Here is a 13,190-nt window from a genome sequence, read left to right as displayed (position 1 = left end):
TAGAGCTATTAGACATACTCAGCGCTGTACACATTATATGCAGGTACTTTCTCTGTCCCTACAGGGCTCACAATCTAAGTTTTGTACCTGGGGAAATGGAGGGTTAAGTGACTTGCCCAAGGTCACAAGGAGCTGCAGTGGGAATTGAACCCAGGTTGCCAGGATCAAAGCCTGCTGCACTAACCATTAGGCCACTAAAAGGGGGGTTAATTAAATCAACCTCTTTTATACAACAAATATCATTCCCACCTACATATATCAAAATTAAATCTGGATAAGAAAAGTGTTGAGCTTGAAACAAAGTAGGCAGCAACTGATTCCAGCACATCCCTCACTGTCCCAACCAATGCATGGTGATCCCAGCAACAGTAAGACCAAGAGGTTTTTCTCATCGGGACTCAGCATATTTTACAGCCCAAAATATGTAGGAATGCTCACAAATCCAGTGCCATACATCCACTGGAACCCGGGACAAGGCAGAAATTAATAAAAGATATTACAAAAAACAGCATTAACATGAGTTAATTATCCACAGGTCCCACATAACTCAAACAAGGATTAGATGCCCACTGCCCAATGTGGCGGATCATAGCTGAAGATCCACCATGACTGCTCTCACTGATGCCACCTCAATCCTGAAGGAGTGAGTCCCAAACAAAGAGACAAATGCCAATTCAGACTTCAATACCGCTGCAAATTGGAATCGGGTAAGAGGAGAACAGTCATTATGCAGAAGCCAGTAGCCCCTACTCTGTGGCCTCACTAACATGTATGACCATGGCAATTTGACAGGGCAAGAAACAAGCTTCTCCACCGTATGCAATACCACCCAAGGACCCTTGTCCAATTGATCAGTCTTTCAGCGCCGAATAAGCAAACAAAACTATCCAATATCACAACATTAAATTGAAGTCCAGTGTACCCATTCACTCGTTTCGAAGGGATCACTAACTCACTAATTCTCAGAGTACCAAAAAATGCTACAACAAAAGCAAGTTGAAACAGTTTCACCTCAAAAGGCGTAACACAAATGTTTGCTAACACCTCCAACAGGGTAACCGATTGATCATGCATAATGAGAAGGTGTATAACGGTTGGTTGAGCAACAAAACTCTTAGCATACTCACCCAGTAATTTATGAAACATAAAGGAGCTCCTAGGGTCACTGTATCCCCACAATTTAGAGAAAAAACCAACACCAGTAATAGACTGAGCTGAAAGTTCAAAAGACCATCCTCTATCCTTAGCAAATAAAATAAAGGCCATCACTAACTGAATATCAAAGACAGAGCAATCAGTCACTGATTGTCTTCCAGAGAACTGCAAAAACACTTCCATCCAACCCTATAAGCTTCCAAATATTTTTAGAGTTCAAATCTTTTTATTATAAAATTTCAAAATACAAAAGCAGAAGTAACAATAACAGCAAAGAGCAGAGCTACATGGCAACTAAGGAGAAAAATACGACAACTCTAGGCACAGACGTATCAGTGCTATCTTTTCTGTCCTAGCACAAAGGAACTGAGTAAAGACCACAAATCTTTATGTTCCAGTGTGCGACCCATCAGATCCGCCACAACTGCTTCGTATTTGGCCACTAGACAGATGGAGTTCCACCATAAAGTAACATTTAAACATGAAACATCTTTCCAAGCACCAAGGATATTCTGAGTGGCAACAGGAAGTAGAATGTTAAAGAAGCAACGGTGGGTTACTGGAAGCCTGCTGGATAAAGCAGTCGCCTTCCATGTAACAAAAGGATAAGATAGGGCTTCATTAATGTGAAAAAGACTAGTTACAATTTTCCATATAGACTGCCAAAAAGGCTGAACCTTTATACAGAAAAATAGGACATGATCTATAGTTCTAGGTACCAATCTGCAATGCCAACATAAATTAGATTTAGCAGTGTCCAATTTGGCCAACTTGACAGGTGTCCAAAAGGCCCTTTGTGAAAAGGAGTAAAGTGAATGCGTGATAGAGGTTGCAAGTGAACATCTTACAGTTTGCAACCAAAAGACCTCCCAATCGGTATGAGAACAAGATATGTTAGCCTCAAGCTCCCAAATCATTTGCTCCCCCATATGGCTCACTGGGGCCACCTTGGTCATGTGTTTATAAAAAGAAGTGGCATGATGACCAGAGGCATTAATTGTTCTTCAAACAATAAGAAGATCAGGAGTGGGAGGTAAGGGATTGCAGATTGGTTGACCAGGAATGTAAACAGTGTTGCAATAGAGCCCAAGGTTAAGATTGCAAAAAGGGAAAGTCATAAACAGCTTAGAGTTCTGCCAAAGACATACGATTAGAGTTCCAGGGAAGAGGAGACCAACACTTCCACAAAGGAAACTAGATGAGCAGATAGTGGACGATCCCCCTACAAGAAACGAAGTCCTCAAATGACCAAGAGTGTTTTAAAGGTTTATTCTCAAATGTTAAAAACAAGATGTGTTGGTGCATATGACCCAACACGGGCTATGTTTTGGCTATGGAGCCTTCCTCAGGGGTCCTGTATTCACGCAAATAATGCAGGGAGAATTGCCTGAAAGTTGGAGAGCAGAATAAGTGCTCAACATAATCACAGAAAGAGTAGCACATAATACCATGATCCACCCATAGTGGTCAAACACAAGGGCTATCCCCAATTTTTAAGCAATATATTGTGCCATAGAGGGACCAACCTAGAATGGCTCCACTTAGATTTTAAGATAGCATCAAACAAATCAATTGATGGATCCAGCTTCTCATATATAAGCACACAACTCTGGAATGCACTCCCAAAAGCCATAAAAACTATGTACGACCACCTCAACTTCCGGAAATCACTAAAGACCAACCTGTTCGAAAAGGCATATCCCACTGACCCAACTTAAGTACCTGAACCCAGCAACACAAAGAAACCTAAACTTATAATTGAACACCATGAACTTTATATAACTTCCCTCTTTATGATTCCCTAATGTGTTTGTACATATCTATTTCATTGACAATAACATTACTCTGTATTTGTTTCTTCACCGTAGGTGGCTATCGCTTCACGGTACTATGTAAGCCACATTCAGCCTGCAAATAGGTGGTAAAATGTGGGGTACAAATGTAACAAATAAATAAATAAACTAAAGTAAAGTCCAATAGAAGGAATAAATTAGCAAATTAGAGTGTAAATTGGAGGGGACGGTGACGGGATGAGAAGACATTAAATGTGACAATGGAGCAAAACCAATTAAATTTTGTTCTCAGAGAAGCCAGGAGGGCAGTGTGGTACCAAACGAATTATCAATCCAATTGCTACACTGTTGTAGAATGTAAGACATACCTATAAAAGTCTTGGAAATTAGCCCCGCCTAAACATTTAGGTCTACGCAGGGTACGCAGTACTATGTGGTGTTGTTTCCCCCATCATAAGAAAGCAAGCACAAGCTTATCCTAAGCTTTATTAAAACTGGTAGGAAAAATAACAGGTAAAATAGACAATATATATAGGATCTTAGGAGCAATGTTCATTTTTATAGAGTCTAGATGCCCCCACCAAAAGAAGTGGGGGGGGAAACACCACTTGTCACAGAATGATCTTATACAGTCCAGTAGAAGCTGCTGATTAAGAGCCAAAGCGGCCTCCAAATCTGGACAGAATTTAATACCTAGGTATTTAGAAGGACCCATGGATCAAGTAAATGAATATGCATCAAAATAGGATCTAGTACAATGAACATTAAGGGGCACAATCTCAGTCTTGCCCCAATTTATTTTGTACCTTCAGAATGAACGATTACAGGAGGACCTTGCGAGACTGGGAGAATGGGCGTGCAAGTGGCAGATGAAGTTCAATGTTGACAAGTGCAAAGTGATGCATGTGGGTAAGAGGAACCCGAATTATAGCTACGTCTTGCAAGGTTCCGCGTTAGGAGTTACGGATCAAGAAAGGGATCTGGGTGTCGTCGTCGATGATACGCTGAAACCTTCTGCTCAGTGTGCTGCTGCGGCTAGGAAAGCGAATAGAATGTTGGGTGTTATTAGGAAGGGTATGGAGTCCAGGTGTGCGGATGTTATAATGCCGTTGTATCGCTCCATGGTGCGACCGCACCTGGAGTATTGTGTTCAGTACTGGTCTCCGTATCTCAAAAAAGATATAGTAGAATTGGAAAAGGTACAGCGAAGGGCGACGAAAATGATAGTGGGGATGGGACGACTTTCCTATGAAGAGAGGCTGAGAAGGCTAGGGCTTTTCAGCTTGGAGAAGAGACGGCTGAGGGGAGATATGATAGAAGTGTATAAAATAATGAGTGGAATGGATCGGGTGGATGTGAAGCAACTGTTCACGCTATCCAAAAATACTAGGACTAGAGGGCATGAGTTGAAGCTACAGTGTGGTAAATTTAAAACGAATCGGAGAAAATTTTTCTTCACCCAACGTGTAATTAGACTCTGGAATTCGTTGCCGGAGAACGTGGTACGGGCGGTTAGCTTGACGGAGTTTAAAAAGGGGTTAGATAGATTCCTAAAGGACAAGTCCATAGACCGCTATTAAATGGACTTGGAAAAATTCCGCATTTTTAGGTATAACTTGTCTGGAATGTTTTTACGTTTGGGGAGCGTGCCAGGTGCCCTTGACCTGGATTGGCCACTGTCGGTGACAGGATGCTGGGCTAGATGGACCTTTGGTCTTTCCCAGTATGGCACTACTTATGTACTTATGTACTAATGACCCAACATGTTCAACTAGAGCCAGCAAAAGAGGAATGGAACATTAAGGATGGGTTAAATACAATAACACATCATCAGCATAAATAGACAACTTAACATGAAGTGTATCAGAATGGAAACCAATACAGGCCATGTTGGGTCATTTTGGAAACCCTAATAAAGTTGTTTGATATCCTCCTTGGCTCATCCTCACTGTTTGTTCTACTACTAGACTTACAGTAATGTCAGAAAATTCCTTTTCATGGAGAGGGTGGTTTAATGCTTGGAATGCCCTCCCGAGGGAGGTGGTGGAGAAAAAAACTGTGGTGGAATTCAAAATGGCGTGGGATGAACACAGAGGATCTCTACTTAGAAAATGAATGGTATAAAAAAAACAAAAATTAAAGGGTTGCATATGTGTTTGCATATCAAGTGGTGCTTAGATGGCAACTCTGGCTGTATGTGAACTAAGGCTGGTTCTGGGATGGCTTGTACGGTCTGAGTGCCGCATATAGCAATCTGGTTTAGGATTGGCTGGATAAAGCTGCGAAGGAAACTGCAGTAATTTGGAATGTGAGGACAGTGCTGGGCAGACTTTTATGATCTGTGTCCTGCAAATGACAAGACGGAATCGGACAGGCTTTGACGGCAACTCCAGTAGTTGGAATATAAGGACAGAGCCAGGTGGACTTTTACGGTCTACGTCCCAGAAACAACAAAGAAAGACCATGATTAAGTTTATAATATCATGTTCATTGTTCATTTAATCTAGAACTGAGAGCGAATGTGACTGTTGGGCAGACTGGATGGATCATTCAGGTCTTTATCTGCCGTCACTTACTATGTTACTATGTAGATACTTGAGTTATTAAGGATATGGGCAGCCAGTGCAAATGGCTCTTTTGCTCATTTTGTTTTCTGTATTAGGTGAAATATATATCTAGCTTTAAACTAATCATTCATTAGTAGAGAGTCTTTTGTCCAGTCTGCTTCCAAGACGGTTATTACCATCATTTTGCTATACAGACTTTACCGAAACCTGACAATTTCTTGTCTAGTAGTAAACTCCTAATGATATACCCTGGAGCTTATAAAATTTTAGGCTAGAAAACACTTCATCTGCTGTAAAATGCAAATATAGTTGTTGTCTTTCCTTCTGAGCAGCAGTGAGAACAGAGCACCCAAGCTGAGAGGAAGAAGCAAGCGGTGAGTCTCCTGTGAAGCATCGTAATGGTCCTCCATGTGCCAGGAAGCAGGATGCACTAGAAAGTCAAGTAGTCAGCATGTTTCCCACAGTAAATGGATGTCATCTCAGCTGATGTATTCCTCCTGAGAAGCATGCTATACCTCCTCATGATCTCTTGTCCTCTGAGTCAGAACTCCACCCACGCACAGTGAATACTGAATGAAGGCCAAGCAAACACATGTCATCCAGGGGTAAAAAATAATCTGTAAATTGTGGCTGTCGGTTAGTGCGCAGTTGTTGCCTTGTTTAGTATATGCATTTGCTGAATTGAGGTGAATGTTTCAGTTTTCAAGTGATTATTTATCTTTTAAATAAAGAAAACCAAATCTTTAATTCTTGTGGGAAATCTTTTGGCAGCTTTTTCCATTCATGTCAGAGAAGAAGCCTGGAATTCCTTGTTCACTTGGAATACATTCCCATGGAGTTTTCCAAGTTCTGTAAAAGTAGTTAGCGGCATTCAGTACAGAAAAGAATGTGATGGTTCTCATGTTGGCTAGCATACAGCACGATTGCTATCATGCAGAGCCTTTAATAAGTCCCACATGTTGCACGTAGCTAATGAAAGTGAGGAGAATTTTACTTTTTTATGGAGTTTTTCTCATGCCAAGAAATGAAGTACTTTAAAACATGAAAGGTAAGGCTGATCAAAATTCCACATACTTCATGTGGCTGTATTTATTGGTGTTGATATTCAGAGTGGTTTAAGCTGGCCAACTGCCAATATTGAGTGGCACTTAACCGGGCAGTGCTGTTGAATATTGGCTCTGACTACAGCTGTAGTGTCCGGGCACTGACAGGATGGTTTCCAGGATCTAGAAGTTATGCAGACAGTGATAATATTTAGTACCGATGCCCAAATACCTTACTGGGCAAGTAGGAATGCATAAAGAGCAACCCTATTTTTGCTCATTGAAGTAGGCAGGTATGGCCATCTCACAAGATGAAAGGGAAGATAAGGAAAGGACGATGAGTTCAGAGTATGATCATATGAGTATGGCCATATTGAAACAGCAGAATGCAGACTTTCCCTTCCTTCTATTCTACTTTTCACATATTGAAACACCAGAATACAAGTTTTCCCTTCCTTCTGTCCTATCATATTGAATCAACAGAATGCAGGCTTCCCCTTCCTTCTACCCTACCTTTCATAGAGTGAAACTAAATGAAAAGTATACATCTACAGAGTAACACAATGGCATGTTTTTCCGTTATTCCATTTCCAGACTGAAGTGTGTGTGTGTGTGTGTGTGTGGAGTGGGACTTCATTGAAACAGCCAAGGTAAAGTGTGTCTCCATAATGGGAAGGATAAAGATGATTTGACCCCAGTGTAAAGGTAACACTGGTTCCTGTAAAGTAAGACTCTGATACTAACAGCTGGGGGTGAATTAGAGTGAAAATAAAAGTCCTGTCCAATGGGTGGTGGCTGTTCTAAACTGAGACCCAGGTCCCCTAAAACAATGTCTCAGTTAGTGTTTGATGAATTGTTTGGCGAAAGAAGAATTCCCTTGCAGAGTGGTTAATGAAGCCTATAGAAGAGCTAGCTAATGCTAGCTGGAGTGGATTTGCTTATTGCTTGACTAATTTGCATATCCTGTGAGGCCTATAGAGGAGCTAGCTAAGGCTAGCTGGAGTATATTTGCATATCAAGTGCCTAATTTGCATATCTGTGAAGCCTGTTAATCCAGTGGTGTATTCCCCAGAAGAGGCACCAAGGAGGTGTCACAAGCATATGACAACTGCAACCTGTTGCCAAGGTAAGTCTCAAGGGGGTGGGGGTCTAGAACAGGATGGCTGATAATTGAGAATAAGTCACCCTGCGGTAAAGAGGACCCCCTACCCCTAAGACTGAAGGTATGAACAGCTTATAGTGAAGAGCTCTTTATGGTTCTCTTTCAAGAGGTAAAGCTTTCTAGATGCTTCTACAAAGCCCTGGCTAAGGGCTAATGTCCCCAAGTTGAGTGTGGTTTTCTCACAAGTTTGTTTAATGTAATTTCTTATTGACTGTGTGGGTAGAAAGATCTTGATCTATAATACCTCCTACTAGAAAGTAGCATTACAAGTGTGCCTTTTACTGAAAAAGGGAGAACATCACACTCTACCCATCCCAACCCATTGCTGCACCCCAGCATAGCTGATTCACGGCCAGCAGCAAAAGGAGTGGTCTTCCCATCTAGTGGCAGCAGGAAGCGCCTTCAGCAGCAGCATGAGATGATGTTTTATGAAGGCATTCTTCTGCTGCCACTGAATGGGGAGGCTACTCAGCAGGAGATCCCGGCTTCTTGGCAGGAGTGTGGAAGTAGGAGTCTTCCACTGAAAGTGAGAGACTTGGCAGGTCCGGAAGGGTGAGGTGCAAGTTAGTGAGTGAGTGTGTATGCATGTATTTGTGGAGGGGAGGGGATCAGTGAACAAGCAGAATATTTTTCCCTGTCCTCTTGCACTCAATCCCAGTCCATTCCCTGCCACTCCTTTGCATTCTTCCCTCTCTTTGCCCTGTGCTATTTTTAGTTACTTTCTTTCTCTCCCCCATTTTGCACTCTCGCCTTGTTTCCATCTCTCTGTATCTGCACCCTCCCCTTCCTTCTCTATTCTTCACCCCCCCCCCCCTTTCTCTCTTTCCACAGCTTCTCTTCGCCTTCACTCTTTATTTGGTTTTCACTTTTTGTAGCTACAACTGAGCTCCTTTTCTTGTACCAGCAGAAGCTGCATGTTTGCACATTCTGGTGCAGCTTAGCTCTGCTCCTCTTATTTTAGGAGGCAGAGACTGGCCTCCCAGCTACCCACATCATACCCATAGCACTTTCTTAGTCCCCACTCCGGCTCTATCCACTTTCGATTGGCAAGGCCTGGGCTTTCCTCCACCTGCAGCTCTTTCCTCTTTTCATCCAGTGGATCATTTCTTCTTCAGGAGGCAAGGCCTGGCCTCTCCATCACTCATGATGCTTTCTTCGTTCTCTCTCCACCTATTTCCTCTTTCAGGTTGCGTGGCTTGGGATCCCGTCCACCTGCAGGTCTTTCTGCTTATCATTCTGCTGGCATGTACCTTCTATAGAGAGTGGGACCTGACCTCTCTGCTACCTTCTGCTTTATTTTTAACCCTTGCTGGCTCTTTTCTTCTTTGGATGGAGGGGCATGACCTCCAGGCCATCTGCAGGTGCTTCTTAGTTCTCCCACCAGCTCTTTCCTCTTTCAGGTGTGGGATGTGAGCCACCTGCAACTCACAGGCATTCTTGGAGTGATCTACATCTGTTTGTACATGTACAAACATATGTCTGCATACAGATGGACATATAGACAGAAGGATGGACCCTCCCCATTAGGTGCCATCGTCTAATGTAACCCGGGGTTTAAACAAGGAAGAAAAATACGTTTTTTTTACTTACCTGGGGATGGGGGTGTCTGGTGACGGAGTTTTTGGAACCGGGAGCGCTGGGGAAGGGAAACAGTGCTCCCGGTGCAGCGTCGCGTTTTCCCGGGGTCTGAGCACGTCCCCGGGGGCGAGAAGGAGGGAACCGGACGCTCCGGGAGTGAGCGCTGGTTGGGCTCCCAGAGACGATTGAAAACGTCTCCGGGAGCGAAGAGGATTTCGGGCCCGAGTTGGGGCCAGAAAAAGCGCTGCGGGAGGCAGCGCGTCCGTTGGGCAGGTCCGGGGACGATTGAGCACGTCCCCGGACATGGGTTCACGAACCGGGCATTCCTGGTCTCTTCAGGCCCTGCTGGGCCGCTTGTGGGGGGGGAGGCAGTGCTGCAGGGACGGCAGAGAGACGGCGTCGTGGTTAGGGTTACCATATGGCTCCAGAAAAAGGAGGACGGATTGAGCCAGCCGGGTTTTACTTCCATTGCTTTCCATTGAAAGCAATGGAAGTAAAACCCGGCTGGTTCAATCCGTCCTCCTTTTTCTGGAGCCATATGGTAACCTTAGTCGCGGTGTTTCGGGCAGGGGAAGGGAGGAGGAGCATGGCAGGCTGGAAGAAAACGTCGGCGCGTGTGTGCATGAGGTGGCGCGCCTCATGCACATATCAGGAACGTGCGAAGCTCCATGTAGGCCGAAGCCGGGGCCTAAATTTTGGGCCGGCTTCGGAGCTTTTTTGTTTTTAGATTCGTTTTCATTGGTGGACGTCCGGGATCGAAACGGATGGCAGTCTACATGTGTGGAGAAAATCATCTTCAAGGTAAGGGGGTTTTTATTTAAAAATTTTAATTAGTTTAATTTTAAATTGTGTAAATGCGTTCTTTTATTTTTTAAAAATAAAGGGTTAAAGTTATTTAAATTCTGATTTCGATTTTGTGCTCGGGGAATTTTTTAGAATTTTTGTGGTGAGTCAGTTTTTGAATTTCTAATTTTTAAATAGGGGTTTTTGATGGGTATGGGTTTAATAGGGTTAGGAAAGAGTTAATTTTTTAAATTCGACGCAGCGGGTCCGGGGAATGGTTTTGGAATTTTTGAAAGTGGTTTTGTATTTTTTGGAAATATTTTTGGGAAGTTTGGGAAGGTTATTTTGGGGCGGGGGTTGAAATTTGGTATTTTTAAATTTTAAAACCACAGTTTGATAGGGAATTAGAAGTTTTATTAATTGGGAAAATTGGACATTTTTTTGAAGAAAATTTAATGGTTATTTTATTTAATTGGAGAATTTCCCATTGACTTCAATGGGATTTTTCCAATAAAGATGGAGATTTAGCAGTGCTGCCCAACATTCCGCTTGTCAGCAGGAGGATTTGGAATGTTGGGCAGGCTCTGCGATTGGCTGGCTGGGATTAGAATTCCAAGCCAAGGGACGGTTGCCTAGGAGATGTTCAGTAAGGCAGTTGGGAGAGCGTTGAAGACGGTGGTTGAGAAAGGAGGTGTTTTATGTGAGCTGGTGAGATTGGTGCTTTAAGAGTGAGTGAGTGATATTGGAGAGTTGGAGGTGAGGGAGTTAAGTGTAAGAGAGTATAATTGGGTGATTGATTACTGTTGGGAGAGTGTTTGGGAAAATTTGATGTAGTTTTATGAATGAGTTTAATTTATAGTGAAAGTACATTTATGATTGATGGCAGAGGTGGTGTATACATGTGAAAGCTCTATAGAATAGGGAATACAGTTGAGTTTAGGAAAATTAGGAAAGGGTTGTTTGGTTATTTTCTTTTTATATAGTTAGAATGTCCATATGTTATATTGTTAAAGCCATTTAGCGTGGGGATAGGGGATTTGTTAAGGAGGTAGGGTTTTTATTCCATTTCAGTTGTTAAGAGTTAGGTTTAGGTAAAGAAAAGACGTGAACAGAAAATCTGGAACTTCGGGCTCCAGCGCAAGACAGATATCCAGCACAGCAGCGGCGGCAGTGGTGAATATAACCAACAGACAAACAAACATACAACATCAAACTTACCTTGTGGTGCAGCTGTCTCGTGACCTGAAAAATACAAAAATTGCACACAAAGTATCATTTTTTTTAATAGAGACATTTTGAAACTTACTTTAACTAAAGGGTATAATTTTTTGTGTTAGAGAGGGGAATACTTATCTGATGTCTGTGCAGGGAGGTGCTCCGGAGTAGAATAGACCTATAATAAACAGAAACATTAAATGTACAATTTAAAATAGAATTAACTATTATTTATTGGATTGTTAAAGAAAGAAAATAAATGTTATTTTATTGATAAGAAAGTCGTGATTTTGTTCTCTCAAATTCAGGAATAGTCCTTTAGTTTTTTTCCCTGTACATCTCTTTGAGAGTGTACAGCGAGGTTAGTTTCTCTGGACCTCCCTGAATTCTGGGGTGCAAAACTCTTACCTGCCACGATTACTAACATCAGGGTTTGAGTTGTTGCACCTACCAAACAGAATTCTGGGGGGGGGGCCTCACACTAAGCAAACCACACTTTAAAATGTCTGTTCAATAAGGCACAATATTTAATGTTGTGTCTGTGTTTTCAGTCTGTAATGATAGCATCATAGATGAATAACTCTTTAAAGTGTGCCAGGTAGGTTAAACCATAACACCAAACAGTCAAATCCCACCTGCTCATCACAGAAAGCAGTACTACCCAACCATTTCAAACCTAAGGCACATACACATTTTCAAAAATGTTATGCAGCACACTAACCTCTGCAGAGCAGGCTGTGTAGACATGGAAGAGAAATCATATGGCCAAAAGAAAAGCTTGGGAAGCAGTGAACGCTCTACCAGAGGCTGAAAAGTCTCAAGAACGAGACTTAGGAGAGGAAGAAGGGCTGTTTTTAGTTTGTGTGCTGCACAAAAGCAGGGCTCAGCTATCCATACTAAAAAAATTGCAAACTGCTCAGAACACAGCAGCTCGACTCATCTTTGGTAAATCAAGATTTGAAAGTTTGAGCCCACTACATGAGAGGTTGCACTGGCTTCCTGTGAAGGACCATATCGTTTTCAAGATCTGCGCATTGGTGCACAAAATCATCTATGGTGACACTCCTGCTTGCATGGACACTCTCATTAACTTGCCGCCCAGGAACTCCCGCAAGTCAGCTCGCTCGTATCTCAATCTCCACTATCCAGCTTTTAGTGGCCTAAAATATATGACAGTCTATGCTTCCTCTTTTTCTTATCTTAGCATTCAATTCTGAAACGGGCTGCCCCGAGTGGTCAAATTCACCCCAGATCACCCGACCTTTAAGAAGCGGCTCAAGACCTTCCTCTTCGGTAGAGCATATGCCGTGAGCCCTCCTGGTGTCGCATCCTTCTGAACCATGGCTGCCATAGCGACTAATTGTCACCTTCTCCTCTCTCCCTCTCCCTCCTGTTGTTCCTCTTTCCCTCCTATGACCCTAATTACTGTATTTTGTATTATTGCTGCTTAATAGACTATTGTACGCCACATTGAGCCTGCCCGTGGGTGGGAATAATGTGGGATATAAATGCTATAAATAAATAAATAAATATCATGCATGCTGCCTCTTCATGCCCATATGCTGAGCCTCCTATGTTATGCAGGAATGAGACGTGCAACTGCATGTGCTCAGCCAGAAAGAACCTCCTGTCCATTTGTGCCTTTACTAGCATCTCTTAACATAGTAACATAGTAGATGACGGCAGAAAAAGACCTGCACGGTCCATCCAGTCTGCCCAACAAGACAAACATATGTGTAAACCTTACCTTGATTTGTACCTGCCTTATTCAGGGCACAGACCATTGCTGTGAGGTGCTGAGAGTACAGCCCATGTACTGGTCTGGACCTGTGCATTGGGCAGTAATGACTTTTTCCTGCGACACACCTGATCAGGTCAGAAGGTGCACCGGTGT

Source organism: Microcaecilia unicolor, chromosome 2 (genome assembly GCF_901765095.1).
Source record: "Microcaecilia unicolor chromosome 2, aMicUni1.1, whole genome shotgun sequence".
Lineage (NCBI taxonomy): Eukaryota > Metazoa > Chordata > Amphibia > Gymnophiona > Siphonopidae > Microcaecilia > Microcaecilia unicolor.
This window is presented reverse-complemented; position numbering follows the sequence as displayed.